The sequence below is a fragment of the Ctenopharyngodon idella genome, chromosome 5, assembly GCF_019924925.1.
Source record: "Ctenopharyngodon idella isolate HZGC_01 chromosome 5, HZGC01, whole genome shotgun sequence".
Taxonomy (NCBI): Eukaryota; Metazoa; Chordata; class Actinopteri; order Cypriniformes; family Xenocyprididae; genus Ctenopharyngodon; species Ctenopharyngodon idella.
The window spans coordinates 31,237,512-31,254,137 of NC_067224.1; the positions used below are offsets into that span (position 1 = coordinate 31,237,512).

A 16,626-nucleotide genomic window follows, 5' to 3' on the forward strand; every position below is an offset into this window, starting at 1 on the left:
GCAACTATTACAAAGCTGGCAAGTTTTTGATGCCTAGTGTCATAAAATCTGTTCAGATTTTATAAGTCGTGTAGTGTGTTACATTCTATAGCATTGTTTGCTGGCTTTGACCACCCAGTGGTGAACATATTGTGATTTTGAATCTCAAACTCATTTTAATCTCCATGTGGCTGAGGCTTAGACTGTGGCTGTTGAAGACCAAGACATGTAACCTTTGAACATTTGCAGAAATAGTAACAAAGGGATTTTTGCAGGATGGGAACGTGTAATTTTTTTTTTTTTAGCACCACTGGCTTTCTTTTACAAAGAAAAACTGCCATTTATTATGTGTTTTCACTGTATTAGACATATTTTCCAGTATTTTTCTATATTCTTGTACATTCTTAAACTATATATGCTGACACAATAGCCTGCTACAAGAATTGTCATGGGTGAAAAGGTGAAATGTTTTCTGATTCAAAAAAGAAAAGAAGAAACAAATGCTGTTCAAGAATACTTTTTCATTTTGAATATTTTTTTTTAATATTTATCATCACTGTTTTTAATAAATAGTAAGAAAATCACACTACAGCTCTTGCTTTACCTCTGTGGAACTAACTTTATTGCGGTGTGGTTGTATTAAGCACTTAAAAAAAAAAAATATATAGATGTGCCTAACTGCCAAGAAAATGCTAAGGGTCATACCAACTCTCATGAGTTACGAATGTACCCTCTTCCTAAAAAAGGATTTATTTACTTCAGTGTGTGTCATATGTTATTAATAGACTAAAAATAAATAATAACACATGAACTTTGAGATAGAAGCTGTGACCTTAGCTGGACAGTAGTCAGAGAAATATTTAAGCAATAAAGGTTTGACTTATGACTGATTACATCAGATAGGATGTCTGTGTGTCTGTCCATAAATTTCTAATAGTGGGTCAAGAAAGCTAATCATAAATCAGAATATATGCCCATGTATAGATTCTGCTTGGTGTGCATGAACAACCTCTATAAAAGCCAAGAGGATAGACCAGAAGAGATGCAGAGAAGACCTCAGAAGTTCCATCCAGTGGTAAGAGCCTGTGCTGACTGTGACTGAAAGGCATTTTATCATCATCACTTATGTATCTGTATTTAAAGTAATTGTATTTTTATTTATATTAATACATTTTAATGAATTGATTTTTTTTTTTTTTTTTAATTCAAGGGTAGTGAAAATTTCATCCGGTCTCAAGGACAAAAGGCAAGTGAGTTTGATTCAGTATGTGGATTAGGGTAGAAGAAAACAGTTGTTATAGTCTGTATCATAGATGAAAACTGGTGAAGCATGCTGCTTTTAAAAACGTGTGTAATTTATTTACAAAGAAATATGTTTAAATGTTTTAGTATGATTAATTTAAGGACTGGGTCCCATTGACCCTTTATTTACTGTATTTTTAGGGGCCAAGCATAGGCACCTATTGTATTTTTTATTTTTATTTTTTTTTATCGTGTTATTATATTCTGTTTTTCTTCTTCCACTTTTGAGTCTATAAGAGCCCATAGAACCGCTTGTGGGAAAGTTATACAAATTTGGCACAAACGTAGAGGACAGTCTGAACATGAAACACTGCAAATGTGGAGTCTCTAACTCAAACCCCCTATAGCATCACAAACTGTCCATACTTGCATTCATGCTAATAACTTTAAAACTGTAAGAAACAACAAAACTCATGCTGAATCGATTGCTCCCTATGACCTAAATTTCTGTATACATGTATGTCAACTATTTATGTGCATATAAGTGGCCATAACTCTTAAATTAAAAGAAATATTTTCACCAAATTTGACACATTTCTTTTGAAACAGAAAAAGAAACGGGAAAGGGCCAATTGATTATGGTATAATAGAGCAAAACATGAAATTGGCTCTAACTACAGAACTGTTGGTCTGATTAAATTCAATTAAATTCAAAATTGGCATGCAGTGCTGCTATCATAATCCATGATGGCATTTGCATAAATATAGAAAGGTCTAAATTTCATTATAAAATATTAAATTATTATGATAAAAAATCTTTGACAGTAATTTCTTAATTTTTGTCAGGAAATCTTATGCATCCACTGAGAGAAAAAAACTCCAGTACACGTATCTACAGTGGAGAAAAACTCTCTTTAGAGGGAGGTATTATATTTCCTCTTTTTACCCAAAATAGGGTATTGTGAGCATTAGTGAGTACACACATGTAATTTAATGTCTGTTCCATTCCATACTCGTAGCCGGAGGATGCTCGAGCAGAAAGTCCACAAGTGAGACTCATAATCGACAGTGAGAATCTCTGTGTTGAACTGAACCTTCATATGTACCACAATTCATATTGTACTGTGTGCTGTCCCCTGACAACAGCATATCAGTTTCATCACCAGAAAGACGTATTCAGTCGACATTTTTGCCTTTAATGGGCCCCTTACCTGCTTCTTGCTTGCTATCTAAATGTTTATCTAGTATTGTTTTATGTGTCTGTATTCATGTGTAAGCCTAAACTTAGGAATATGTCTCTTTCCTAATAAAATTCATGTGTTTCATTTCATGAGTCTTGCCTTTATTGTTACATGGAATATTTATGAAATTTTTAATGGATAATTTTATCTTTTCTCTCTTTAGTAAGCCGCCACGATGAGTACGGACGCGGAGATGGCCGCATATGGCAAGGCTGCCATTTACCTTCGTAAGCCTGAGAGGGAGAGAATCGAGGCTCAAAGCAAACCATTTGATGCCAAGACTGCCTGCTATGTGGCTGATGTCAAAGAGTTGTACCTCAAGGGAACAATCAAGAGCAAAGATGGTAACAAAGTCACAGTTGTTTTGCTTGACACTCAGGAGGTGAGTTTTAATTTCCATTTCATGTAGATGCTCATTAAATTATTATTACATTGTTTTCTTTTATATCTAATATCTAATTTATCAAATTTATAGGAGAGAGTTGCTAAGGAAGAAGATGTCTACCCAATGAATCCTCCCAAGTATGACAAGATTGAGGACATGGCCATGATGACCCATCTCAATGAAGCCTCTGTGCTGTATAACCTCAAAGAGCGTTATGCTGCATGGATGATCTACGTAGGTTCTGAAACAACATAAAAAAGCATTTAAGTTCATTTTGTCTGTGTTGTAGCAATCTGACCACTTCTCTACTCATTTCAGACCTACTCTGGACTCTTCTGCGCAACTGTGAACCCCTACAAGATGCTCCCAGTGTATGATCCAGAAGTGGTAACTGCTTACAGAGGCAAAAAGCGTATGGAGGCCCCACCCCACATCTTCTCTGTCTCTGACAACGCCTATCAGTTTATGCAGACTGGTAAGACATTATGGTATTGAATTATATAGAATTCTTTAAGGTGAATTAAATGATGCTGTTAATATAAGAAGTATTTACTGGATATTTTACAAATTACAATCAACAGATAGAGAAAACCAGTCTGTCCTGATTACGTAAGTATTTTCATTTAATCTCAGACCATGACAAAAATTAAAAATTGAAAGTAAAATGTAGATGGCAAATCTTTATAGAGATATTTACAAAATAGAATTTAGAAATGAACTTCTGAATATACTTTGAAAAGTCTACATGTCTTTTATCTTCTGTTTTCTAATCTCTCATAAACCAGCGGAGAATCCGGTGCTGGAAAGACTGTGAACACGAAACGTGTCATCCAGTACTTTGCCACAGTTGCAGTATCAGGTGGTGAAAAGAAGAAGGAGGGTAAAATAAAGGTACTGTATGAGATACAAAACTAAGTCATATGTATTATTTTGAAAGATGTTGATTTACACAAACTATATGATATGTGAATTTGTGAAATGCCTGCAAACAGTCTTTAGACATGAAATATACAATAACCGAAAACCCTTCAAACATCTCAGGGCTCTCTTGAGGACCAGATCATTGCTGCCAACCCTCTGCTTGAGGCTTATGGTAATGCCAAGACTGTGAGAAATGACAACTCCTCTCGTTTTGTAAGTTAACCACTATTTATTTACAGTACAGATGGTCAGTTGTGTTAGATTTTTCTATACAGAGTTTTCTATAAAGAGATTACTATTTTTTATGTATTATGCTATTTTGTTTTAAACAGGGTAAATTTATCAGAATTCACTTCGGTACAACTGGAAAACTGGCTAGTGCTGACATTGAGACATGTAGGTGGACACGATTTCATTGATCCATCCTGCACATTTGTCTTTCTCTGTCACTCTTCAGATGATTGTGACTCAAGTACATTCTCTCAACAGATCTGCTGGAGAAGTCTAGAGTGTCATTCCAGCTTCCAGATGAGAGAGGCTACCACATCTTCTACCAGATGATGACCAACCATAAGCCTGAGCTGATTGGTAGGTGCACATATTTCATTCAATATTTCAATGCCAGATAATATTGTAAGATACTCTTTTAAAAATCTGTGTATTTTACAGAAATGACGCTCCTCACCACCAACCCCTATGACTTCCCCATGTGCAGTCAGGGTCAGATCACAGTGGCCAGCATTGATGATAAAGAGGAGCTGGATGCTACTGATGTGAGTCGTTGCTGTTTAAATATATTGAATTATTCTATATAAATATGGCAAATCATAAATCTCATTCTTCTCTGTAATTTACAGAGTGCTATTGACATTCTCGGCTTTAGTAATGAGGAGAAAATGGGCATCTACAAGTTCACTGGAGCTGTGCTTCATCATGGTAACATGAAGTTTAAGCAGAAGCAGCGTGAGGAGCAGGCTGAGCCTGACGGCAATGAGGGTGAGACTTGTGTGCTTTTTGCAGTATATCTTGAGACCAGTCTTAATGCTTCTGTTTTATCCTGGGCTTTAAAATAGTAATAGCTGCATTGACTGTGTGTAAAATATTTAGTGTAAATATAAATTAGAAGTGTGCATTGCTGTGCATATCAATAAATCTAAAAATAAAAGTAAAAATACCTGGTGCCTGATTTATTATAATTTTACACATACACAAAAGACTCTATAGAGCTAAGACAATTTATTTAAAAATGTATTTAACAGAGGCTGACAAAATCGCCTACCTTCTGGGTTTGAACTCTGCTGAAATGCTAAAGGGTTTGTGCTACCCCAGAGTCAAGGTCGGAAATGAGTTTGTGACCAAAGGCCAGACCGTGGCACAGGTATAGTAACATTTCCAGCATGTCCATGTGTTCAATCAAAAAATCTGGCTAATTATTGCAGAAGCAGAATTAAATATCTATTCTACAGGTGTACAACTCCGTTAGCGCCTTGGGCAAATCTATCTATGAGAGGATGTTCTTGTGGATGGTCATTCGTATCAACCAGATGTTGGACACAAAACAACAAAGAAATTTCTACATTGGTGTGCTGGATATTGCTGGCTTTGAGATCTTTGATGTAAGAATGATTATTTTATTTCTTTTTATGTCAAATTGAATCATATACAGAAGTCAGCAAATGTTTCTGTTATTTTTTCCTCCAGTACAACAGCATGGAGCAGCTGTGCATCAACTTCACCAATGAGAAACTGCAACAGTTTTTCAACCACCACATGTTTGTGCTGGAACAAGAGGAGTACAAGAAGGAGGGCATTGTTTGGGAGTTCATTGATTTCGGCATGGACTTGGCTTCTTGCATTGAGCTCATTGAGAAGGTTTTTAATGGTTTATGAATTTATTCATTTCCATTGTCTATTCTCAAAATGTCATATTTTTTTGTAATAAGCAACATTCTTTTATAAACAGCCCATGGGTATCTTCTCCATCCTTGAAGAGGAGTGCATGTTCCCCAAGGCTTCAGACACTTCCTTCAAGAACAAGCTGTATGATCAGCATCTTGGCAAAAACAATGCTTTCCAGAAACCAAAGCCTGCCAAAGGCAAGGCTGAAGCTCACTTCTCCCTGGTTCACTACGCTGGAACTGTGGACTACAACATCACTGGCTGGTTGGACAAGAACAAGGATCCACTGAATGAATCTGTTCTGCAGCTGTACCAGAAGTCTTCTAACAAACTGCTGGCTTCTCTTTACCCAGCTGTTGTTGAAGGTAAAGAAAACAAAAAAACAAAAAAACAATTTACCCAAACTTTTTTTCTTGTTTTTGCATTTATACATGTTGCTTTATATTTGTATCTCAATAGATACTACTAAAAAGGGCGGCAAGAAGAAGGGTGGATCCATGCAGACTGTGTCCTCCCAGTTCAGGGTATGTATAAAGATGACATCACAGCAATATTCCTGTACTTGAGGAACAAAATGAAATACAAAGCATGCCAACCCTTTTCTAATCTCCACAGGAGAACTTGGGGAAACTCATGACCAACTTGAGGAGCACTCACCCTCACTTTGTGCGCTGTCTGATTCCTAATGAATCCAAGACTCCAGGTAAAGTATTAAAAGGCTTAAGATATACAAAGTTCTTCCATGAAACTCTAGATGGCGTAGGCTAATAGGTCCTTTAAATCAACCTGCTCGTAATCACATCATTATCTATAGGGCTCAGCTGATTGGTTCCTGCTGTATCAGCAGCCAATGAACTTGCGTACTCAACCTTCAAAATATTTTAGTAGCATTGCCTTAGCAGCGCTTCAGGAACCCTCCACCTTCCTCAGGTCCACCTGTAGCTGATCTGCTGGGGGTAATTCATGTACGCTATATTGTACAGCAGCAGCATCTCTTACTTGCTCACAGCAGCGTGCCGTGTATGTATTGGCAGTAGCAAGTCCTGTACTTACTCTGCAGCAGCAGCAGCAGCAATAAAACCAGCAGCAGCAGCGTAGCAGATCTATTCTGCCAAGACCAAACATACAACATTGTCCAACCCAATACCATGCCAAACACTCCGAGAGTAGTCATGACAGAAATTCTGGCACTCAATATATATGATGAAGTTAATTTACCAAGTTCATGGTGTAAACTGTTCATTATAGGTCTCATGGAGAACTTCCTGGTTATCCACCAGCTGAGGTGTAATGGTGTACTGGAGGGTATCAGAATCTGCAGAAAGGGCTTCCCCAGCAGAATCCAATATGGTGACTTTAAGCAGAGGTAAATTAGACCACATGAAAATACCATTTCCTGTAGGAGGCTCCTAATTAAAAGACATGAAGTATTTTGATCTATTTTCCACAGATACAAGGTGCTGAATGCTGGTGTTATTCCTGAAGGACAGTTTATGGATAACAAGAAGGCTAGTGAGAAACTCCTGGGATCCATCGACATTGATCATGAGGAGTACAGATTTGGACACACAAAGGTTCATATTCAGCAGCGAACTTTCAAAGATTCACTGATTATGATCATTTAGCCTATACAGGTTAAATCAATATCTGTTGATTTATTGTTTTACATAAATTTAGGTGTTTTTCAAAGCTGGTCTTCTGGGTACTCTTGAGGAGATGCGTGATGAGAAACTGGCTACTCTGGTCACAATGACTCAGGCTCTCTGCCGTGGCTACGTGATGAGGAAGGAGTATGTGAAAATGACGGAGAGGAGGTGAGTATTGTCGTGAGTAAAGGTGACATCAATGATAACTGTGTAAACAGTAAATAATGATGATTATGCCATTTAATGATGAATTTTTCACAGGGAGTCCATTTACACTATCCAATACAACATCCGCTCATTCATGAATGTCAAACACTGGCCATGGATGAAAGTTTACTACAAGATTAAGCCTCTGCTGAAGAGTGCCGAGACTGAGAAGGAGCTGTCAGGCATGAAAGAGGAATTTGAAAAAACCAAAGAGGCTTTGGCTAAGTCTGAAGCCAAAAAGAAGGAGCTTGAAGAGAAGATGGTATCACTGCTGCAAGAGAAAAATGATCTGCAGCTGCAAGTAGCATCTGTGAGTATTTTTATCTGAATGAACCGATTTTGGTTCCATTAAAATGAGCAATGTGGTTTCCAATGAAATAGCAATCTATTTTACTAACAGGAAACTGAGAATCTCTCAGATGCCGAGGAGAGGTGTGAGGGTCTGATCAAGAGCAAAATCCAGCTTGAAGGTAAACTCAAAGAGACAACTGAAAGACTGGAGGATGAGGAAGAAATCAATGCTGAACTGACAGCCAAGAAGAGGAAACTGGAGGATGAGTGCTCTGAGCTGAAGAAAGACATTGATGACCTGGAGCTCACCTTGGCTAAAGTGGAGAAGGAGAAACATGCCACTGAGAATAAGGTTGGAGACTGAGTTGGTTTAAAATTAGATTTAATCTCTGTCTTATATATTGATATAGAATATAAATTGTAAAATATAACCTCACTTGAAACAAAAAATTACACAGGTCAAGAACTTGACTGAGGAAATGACATCTCAGGATGAGAGCCTTGCTAAGCTTACGAAGGAGAAGAAAGCCCTCCAAGAGGCACATCAGCAGACACTGGATGATCTTCAGGCCGAGGAGGACAAAGTCAACACCTTGACCAAATCCAAGACAAAACTTGAGCAGCAAGTTGATGATGTGAGTTGATTATGTAAATTAATTATATTAAATTATGTTTTATTAACAAAGTTCGGGAGAAGCACGTTCAGATAATTAACCTAATTAACACGAGAGGAGCGCATTCAGTTAATCAACTCAATTAACGACAAAAGGTATATATACAGCATACTTACCTGTTCATTAACAGTTTACCAGCATCCCTCCACCACCCTATCTCCTCACTTCTAGTTCTAACCATTCCTATCACAACCGGGGGGAGTTCTCTAGGTTCGGGCCAAACTCCAAGCTCGGAGCCCTCTCATATCTTATATATAATTTTCCTGTAGCTTGAGGGTTCCCTTGAACAAGAGAAGAAGCTCCGCATGGACCTGGAGAGAGCCAAGAGAAAGCTTGAAGGAGACCTGAAATTATCACAAGAGTCCGTCATGGACCTGGAGAATGAAAAGCAGCAATCTGATGAGAAAATAAAAAAGTAATTAAAGCATAAAGTCTTTGAAAACACTGAAAATTTTTATTGTTTTATATATATATATATATATATTTTTTTTTTTTTTTTTTTTTTTTTTTTTACAAACTACTTATTGTTGAACACCCACAGGAAAGACTTTGAAACAAGCCAGCTGCTTAGCAAGATAGAAGATGAACAATCTCTGGGTGCTCAAATCCAAAAGAAGATCAAGGAGCTTCAGGTATTTTGAGATTTTTTTTTAACATTATGATCATTATGATCAAATACATTATCACCCAAAATCTAATGAACTATTTTCCACCGTAGGCTCGCATTGAGGAACTGGAGGAAGAGATTGAGGCTGAGCGTGCTGCTCGTGCCAAGGTTGAGAAACAGAGAGCTGATCTCTCCAGGGAACTTGAGGAGATCAGTGAGAGGCTTGAGGAGGCTGGAGGAGCCAATTCTGCTCAGATCGAGATGAATAAGAAGCGTGAAGCTGAATTCCAGAAGCTGCGTCGTGATCTTGAAGAGTCCACCCTCCAGCATGAAGCTACAGCTGCTGCCCTCCGCAAGAAGCAGGCAGACAGTGTGGCCGAGCTGGGAGAGCAAATCGACAACCTGCAGCGTGTCAAGCAGAAGCTTGAGAAGGAGAAGAGTGAATACAAAATGGAGATTGATGATCTTTCCAGCAACATGGAAGCTGTTGCCAAAGCAAAGGTTGGGAAATATTCTAAAGAATATATGTGACCCATACTTGCAAAATGAGTTGGAATGCGCACAGGCTAATTAGGAGCTACAGGCAAAACAAGTGAAAAATGTCGATTTTGGTCAAATTTGAGGTTTTTACAAAAATGAGTTCATTAAGCCCTCGTCTAGTGATCCCAATGCTCCAAATAGTAATTAAACACCTAAAATTATCTTTTATTTGTATGTTTTCTGAGAGGTGTACCTTCCTAAAGTTTTAATAATCATAAAAAATTCTCTGCTGGCTTTTTGATGACTAGTACTTCCCCTCAGCACAAGTTTGGTATCGTTGTAAAGTGAAGCATTCCAACTTTGCGACTAATCATAGCGAATTCTTGATTGCATGAGTCTGAATCAATGAAATGTGATTTTCAAACTCATGCAAAATGATCTTACTTGTGCTGACTGACAGATCCAAAGCATGAGCACAAAGACGTCTGTATTCATGCAAACATTATCTGTTATGTCTTAAGTGAAAGTTTGGTTAACTGTTGGGGAAAAACATCTTATGTGTAACATTATATTAGATCAGTGTGGTCTTAATATATAGGCTGTAGACAGTAGGTCTTAATATAGAGGCTGTCTGTCTCATTAATGTTAATCAAACAATTGTGGTATCATGGGAAAAAAAAATGAATTTATATTTTTCCGATAGATGTGGGTTTTGACTTGGTGTGTGCCAAATTTGGTGGTATTACCAGGGATTTTAAGGTATGTTTACTAGGTGATTTTGTTTTGGAACCTTCAGAAATCTTTAAAACTTTTCTCAAAATTGACTTTGCTGACTCTATCGACTTCAAATAGGTGTAGCTAAGTACTTTTTTGTCTGTTTCCAACAAATCATACATCATTTTGAAGGTTTTTTTTAAATAGAGATTATAACAATAACTCATTTTTGAAAATGTGCTCATTATGACTCATTTTGCCAGCACGGGTCACATTTAACAAAACGTTTTTTCAAATATCTAATGAGTTTTGTATTTACAGGGCAATCTTGAGAAGATGTGCCGCACACTTGAGGACCAACTTAGTGAAATTAAGTCCAAGAATGACGAGAACATTCGCCAGATAAATGATCTCAGTGCTCAAAGAGCAAGATTTCAAACTGAAAATGGTAACTAATGACAAATTGTGACCAATCATGAACAAATCAATATTATATCAAAAGTAATTAATGTCAATTATTACCAATAATCATAAAAAAATCAACAATAATAGTGTATTATGATTGTTTACCAGTGAATTTCTGACTGCAACAAAGTCTTATTAGAGGACTATTTTTTAATGTTGACTGATAAAATCTTACATCCATTTGTTTTGAAATGAACTGATAGAGACATAGCACAATCTGACACAGTGAATCTGAAACTATACAGGTGAATTTGGCCGTCAGCTGGAGGAGAAGGAAGCTCTAGTTTCTCAGCTCACCAGAGGCAAACAAGCTTTCACTCAGCAAATTGAGGAGCTTAAGAGGCATATTGAAGAGGAGGTTAAGGTAATACAGCATAATCAATACATACACATACTTGTCCATTACTATAATGCAGAGACTAGCTAATATTATGTGACTTTGTCTCCTAGGCTAAGAACGCACTGGCCCATGCTGTGCAGTCATCCCGCCATGACTGTGACCTGCTTCGTGAGCAGTTTGAGGAAGAGCAAGAGGCAAAGGCTGAGCTGCAGCGGGGAATGTCAAAGGCCAACAGCGAGGTTGCTCAATGGAGAACCAAATATGAAACTGACGCCATTCAGCGCACTGAGGAGCTTGAAGAGTCCAAGTATGTATATTATTGTATAATAAATATTCTTTATTATTTTATAGATTAGAATTCAGAGTCATGTGTATTACTTAACAGGAAGAAGCTGGCTCAGCGTCTGCAAGATGCAGAGGAACAAGTTGAGGCAGTGAACTCCAAATGTGCATCTCTGGAGAAGACCAAACAGAGACTCCAGGCTGAGGTGGAGGACCTCATGATTGATGTGGAGAGAGCCAATGGTTTGGCTGCTAACCTTGACAAGAAGCAAAAGAACTTTGACAAGGTAAACAATTTTAGTCATATGATATTCTCTTTGTAAAGTATTGCTGGAATGGGCTTTGTTCCTCTTTTTTTTTTTTAAACAAACCTGAAATATCTCCACTAAAGGTCCTGGCAGAATGGAAGCAGAAATATGAGGAAGGTCAGGCAGAACTGGAAGGTGCCCAGAAAGAGGCTCGTTCACTCAGTACTGAGCTGTTCAAGATGAAGAATTCCTATGAAGAAAGTCTGGATCAACTGGAGACCCTCAAGAGAGAGAACAAGAATCTGCAGCGTAAGAATGAAACCGTCAAATTAGAAAAAATCTTTAATGTTCTAATTTTCAGTGAGCATTAAAGAGTAAGCACATATGATTAATGAATGTTTATTATGATAAAGATTATATATTTTTTTTTTCTCTCTATAGAGGAGATTTCAGATCTGACAGAGCAGTTAAGTGAGACTGGGAAAGGCATCCATGAGCTGGAAAAAGCCAAGAAGACAGTGGAGACTGAGAAGGCAGAGATTCAGACCGCCCTGGAGGAGGCTGAAGTAAGTATCTGAAGATCAATATGGAATTCTTGCTAGAATCATTATACTATGTTGTTAATATATATTTTCATTTTGATATTTAAATGCAGTTCTTATATTTTATAGGGCACCCTGGAGCATGAGGAGTCTAAGATTCTTCGTGTCCAACTTGAGCTAAACCAGGTCAAAAGTGAGATTGACAGGAAGCTTGCAGAGAAGGATGAGGAGATGGAACAGATCAAGAGGAACAGCCAGAGAGTCATTGAATCCATGCAGAGCACTCTGGACTCTGAAGTTAGGAGCAGGAATGATGCTCTGAGAATCAAGAAGAAGATGGAGGGAGACCTTAATGAGATGGAGATTCAGCTGAGCCATGCCAATCGCCAGGCTGCTGAGGCCCAGAAACAGCTCAGGAACGTTCAGGGACAACTCAAGGTAGGTGACTTCTTTTTGACTTTGGGATGTATTCATATTTTTTTTATAATCTAACATGTGTTATGTAAAGCCCAACAGAAAGCACATCAAACACTCATTGTAAAGCTTTTGTTGTGTTCAGGATGCCCAACTGCACCTTGATGATGCTGTGAGAGGACAGGAAGACATGAAGGAGCAGGTGGCCATGGTGGAGCGCAGAAACACTCTGATGCAGTCTGAGATTGAGGAGCTGAGAGCTGCTCTAGAGCAGACAGAGAGAGGCCGCAAAGTGGCTGAACAAGAGCTGGTGGATATCAGTGAGCGTGTTGGGCTGCTGCACTCTCAGGTAAGTGCATATTGTTTCCCTGAAATTAAGGAAATTGAGAGCATCATTCAAAATGTTTATACTGTTGCCTATCATTTTGTAGAACACAAGTCTCCTGAACACCAAGAAGAAGCTTGAGGCTGACCTTATTCATGTCCAGAGTGAAGTTGATGACACAGTACAGGAAGCCAGAAATGCAGAGGAGAAGGCCAAGAAGGCCATTACTGATGTGAGTAACAGTAGCAGCCAAATGCTTCACCAAGACACGTGTGTACTTAAAAAATGTGGATCTAATGAATTTCTGCATTCATGCAAAAGGCTGCATTGATGGCAGAAGAGCTCAAGAAAGAGCAGGACACCAGTTCTCACCTTGAGAGGATGAAGAAGAATCTGGAGGTCTCAGTGAAGGACCTGCAGCACCGTCTGGATGAGGCTGAGAATCTGGCCATGAAGGGAGGAAAGAAACAACTCCAGAAACTGGAGTCCAGAGTAAGTCTCTTTATAGTAATGATGGGCAATGTGAAGTATGTTATATTATGATAAATTATGAATGAATTGTTTGATTAAAAATAATCTCTACTATAGGTTCGTGAGCTTGAGACTGAAGTTGAAGCAGAGCAGAGACGTGGAGCTGATGCTGTTAAGGGTGTCCGCAAATATGAGAGGAGAGTGAAAGAGCTCACTTATCAGGTATGACTATATTCCTCATAAGTTTGTTCAGACAAAAATGTCCATATAATATTGTATGTACTGACAATACCTATTTTTTAGTAAAGGATCAAGACTTAATCTAGTAAATATTTGTATTTTTTGAAGACTGACGAGGACAAGAAGAACGTCGCCAGACTCCAGGATCTGGTTGACAAACTGCAGCTGAAGGTCAAAGCCTACAAGAGGCAGTCTGAAGAGGCGGTATGTAAAACCTAATAGAACATGTTGACACTGTAATTATTTATATTTGAATGCTAATTTGATTATACATGAACCATATATGTATATATATATAAACCTTTAGGAGGAGCAAGCCAATGGTTATCTGTCCAAGTTGAGGAAGGTGCAGCATGAGCTGGAAGAGGCTGAGGAGCGTGCTGACATTTCTGAGTCTCAGGTCAACAAGCTCAGAGTTAAGAGCCGTGATGCTGGAAAGGTTAGACTGAGTAGATGACTTTTTTTTTATTATTCAAATTGTTTATCCAAATACATGAACTACCTCTTAGCAGAAGTATAGTGGAACTATGATAATTGCATTTTTGCCTGTTTGTCTCTTCCTTCTTTCCCAGGTCAAAGAAGAATGAATCTTTAAAACTTGAAAGGAGCATTTACTGAAGTCATATAATATGAATGTTTAGTGTAAAAGTACCTTTCTTAATAAACCTTTATATTTCATCAAATAATAAGACTTTGTGTGATTTTTTTTTTTTTTTTTTTTTTTTTTCAGCAAGACTTAAGAGCGCACATTATCACCTTGCTAATGCAAGCACTACACCCAGCCAGTTTGTCGAGATTTACCTGATATCACCAAAAACTCAAGATGAAACTGGCTCCATATGGAGATTATAGAATCTTGTGAATGTGTTGGGTGTAGCCCAGCCCGCAGCTCTAGATATGTCTGCTAGCGAAGCACCGTTTGCCAGAGCCGAAGTGGCAGCGACACTGCGAGTGGAGTGAGCTCTCACTCCAAGCGGGCACGGCACACCTTGGCAATTGATGTACGCCACCGTCGCTGTGTTGTCCATCTGGACCAACACGTCCAGGAGCCCGAAACTGCATGCCTGTCTTGGAGGTGGTGGTGTTCCCTAGATACTCGGCCTAGTGGAACTACTGCCTGTAGAAACGCAAGTTTCGACCAAGGGCTGAAAGGGCAGCAACAGATTTGTGGGATGGACTTAAGTCTGAAGAAAATGCTGCAGCGGTCTCATATGTAACAATACGAGCGGTGTGACCACGGCTGCGGTTGCCATATGCCCCAGTATCTTATGAAAGTATTTCAGTGGAACCGCTGTTTTGTGCTTGAATAGGTTCAAGCAATGCAGCATTGACTGAGCACGGTCCAGAAAGAGCAACGCAGTCATGGTGACCGAGTCCAACTACACGCCAAGAAAAGAGATGCTCTGCGTAGGGGAGAGCTTGCTCTTCTCCCAGTTGACCCCAAGTCCCAGTTGGGTTAGGTGCCGAAGAATTTGGTCCCTGTGTTCGCAGACCAACTCCTACGACTGAGCTAAATTAAGCCAGTCATTGAGGTCGTTGTGAATGCAAACGCCTTGCTCCCTTAAAGAGCCGAAAATACCTTAAAGGAGCAAGGGCAGCCTCCGCAACCTTCATGAAGACACGAGGAGACAGGGACAGCCCAAAAGGGAGAACCTTGTACTTGTATGCTTGTCCTTTGAAGGCAAACCGAAGAAACGGTGCAGAGGAAGGATCGAAACATGAAAGTGTGCGTCCTTCACGTGTATCGCCGTGAACCAATCCTGATGTCTGACACATGTGAGGATGTGTTTGACCATGAGCATCTTAAACAGGAGCCTGTGCAGGGCCTGATTCAGTACTCACAGATCTAGGATTGGTCTCAAACCGCCACCCTTCTTTGGTACAATGAAGTAAGGGCTGTAGAAACCCTTCTTAATCTACAACAGTGTAAGTAACAACAGATTGCAATGTTCACTCACTGATGGCATAATAACAGACCAGTAAGAGTAAACAGTAATTAATTAGCACTAGTAAACTTGTAGGTGGTGCAGTAGCTCACTGCTCTGCCATCTTGTCAATGATGCAATCTTTATCAAGTTCCATAAGAATCTAGCTTGTCTGTTGCTGTAAAAAGGAATGCTTCAAGGTTCTCTTGACTGAGGGAGGTTCTCAGACGGTTCTTCACTAATGTCAGGGTGGAGAAGGTCCTCTCACAGGCAACCTGAGTAATGGATAGTGTGGGGAGGAACTTATAACCCAAACCATCAACAAAGCAGTAAGCAGACTGTACTGAGACAAGAGTAGATAGCAGCATATTAGACAGTTTTTGCATGTGGAACAACAACTGCTCACAAACTCTCCACTTTCATCAGGAACCTCAGAGCCTTCCCATGTTTCTTCACTAGAGGCAGCACCCCTAATGTTGTAGTTCTCCATTAGTAATTGTTTCAGTCTTTCCCATTGCTGTGCAAGGCTGATCAGTTCAACCTGCAACGTCTCAACACCAACACGTTCATCAAATTGCAGTAGGCATTTGCTGAGCTCCTTCATGGTTTTCTCTGGAAGGCCTTTTTCTCTGATTTCAGGGAAATGCTTTGGATCCATGCAGGAGATATCCGTACACAGCACTGCATTGTCTGCATAATGGCTATGAATGTTTTCAATAACAGTGTCCAAGATCACATTGTGGATGTTGATTTTGTAATCGATGTCTGCTCAAAAATCCTGAGGAAAACCTCAGCTGACAGAATGGTTTCATACTTAAGGAGAGCATTCTTGTACCCTTGGGCCTTGTTTCGTGTGATATGTTTCATGATCACAACCTTTTCAATTTTTTCCGTAGTGATGACCAGATCTGTGTAAAGTGCATGGTTAGGTTTTGAAAACCTTCCAAATACTTTCCTTAAGGCCTCATCTTTGGCCCACCAGCGTGTTTCACCAATTACACCAAGCAGTCTGTATCTCTTGTCCTCACTGGATTCCTCCCATAGCTTCATGCGCTTGTAGGAATCACGAATGGATACTGCAATGTCAT

At 39.1% G+C, this 16,626-nt stretch overlaps 1 pseudogene; it reads left to right on the forward strand.

The window, feature by feature from the left end:
• Positions 1-963: 963 nt before the first annotated feature.
• LOC127512392 (myosin heavy chain, fast skeletal muscle-like) lies at positions 964-14,302 on the forward strand (annotated as a pseudogene).
• Positions 14,303-16,626: the final 2,324 nt, after the last annotated feature.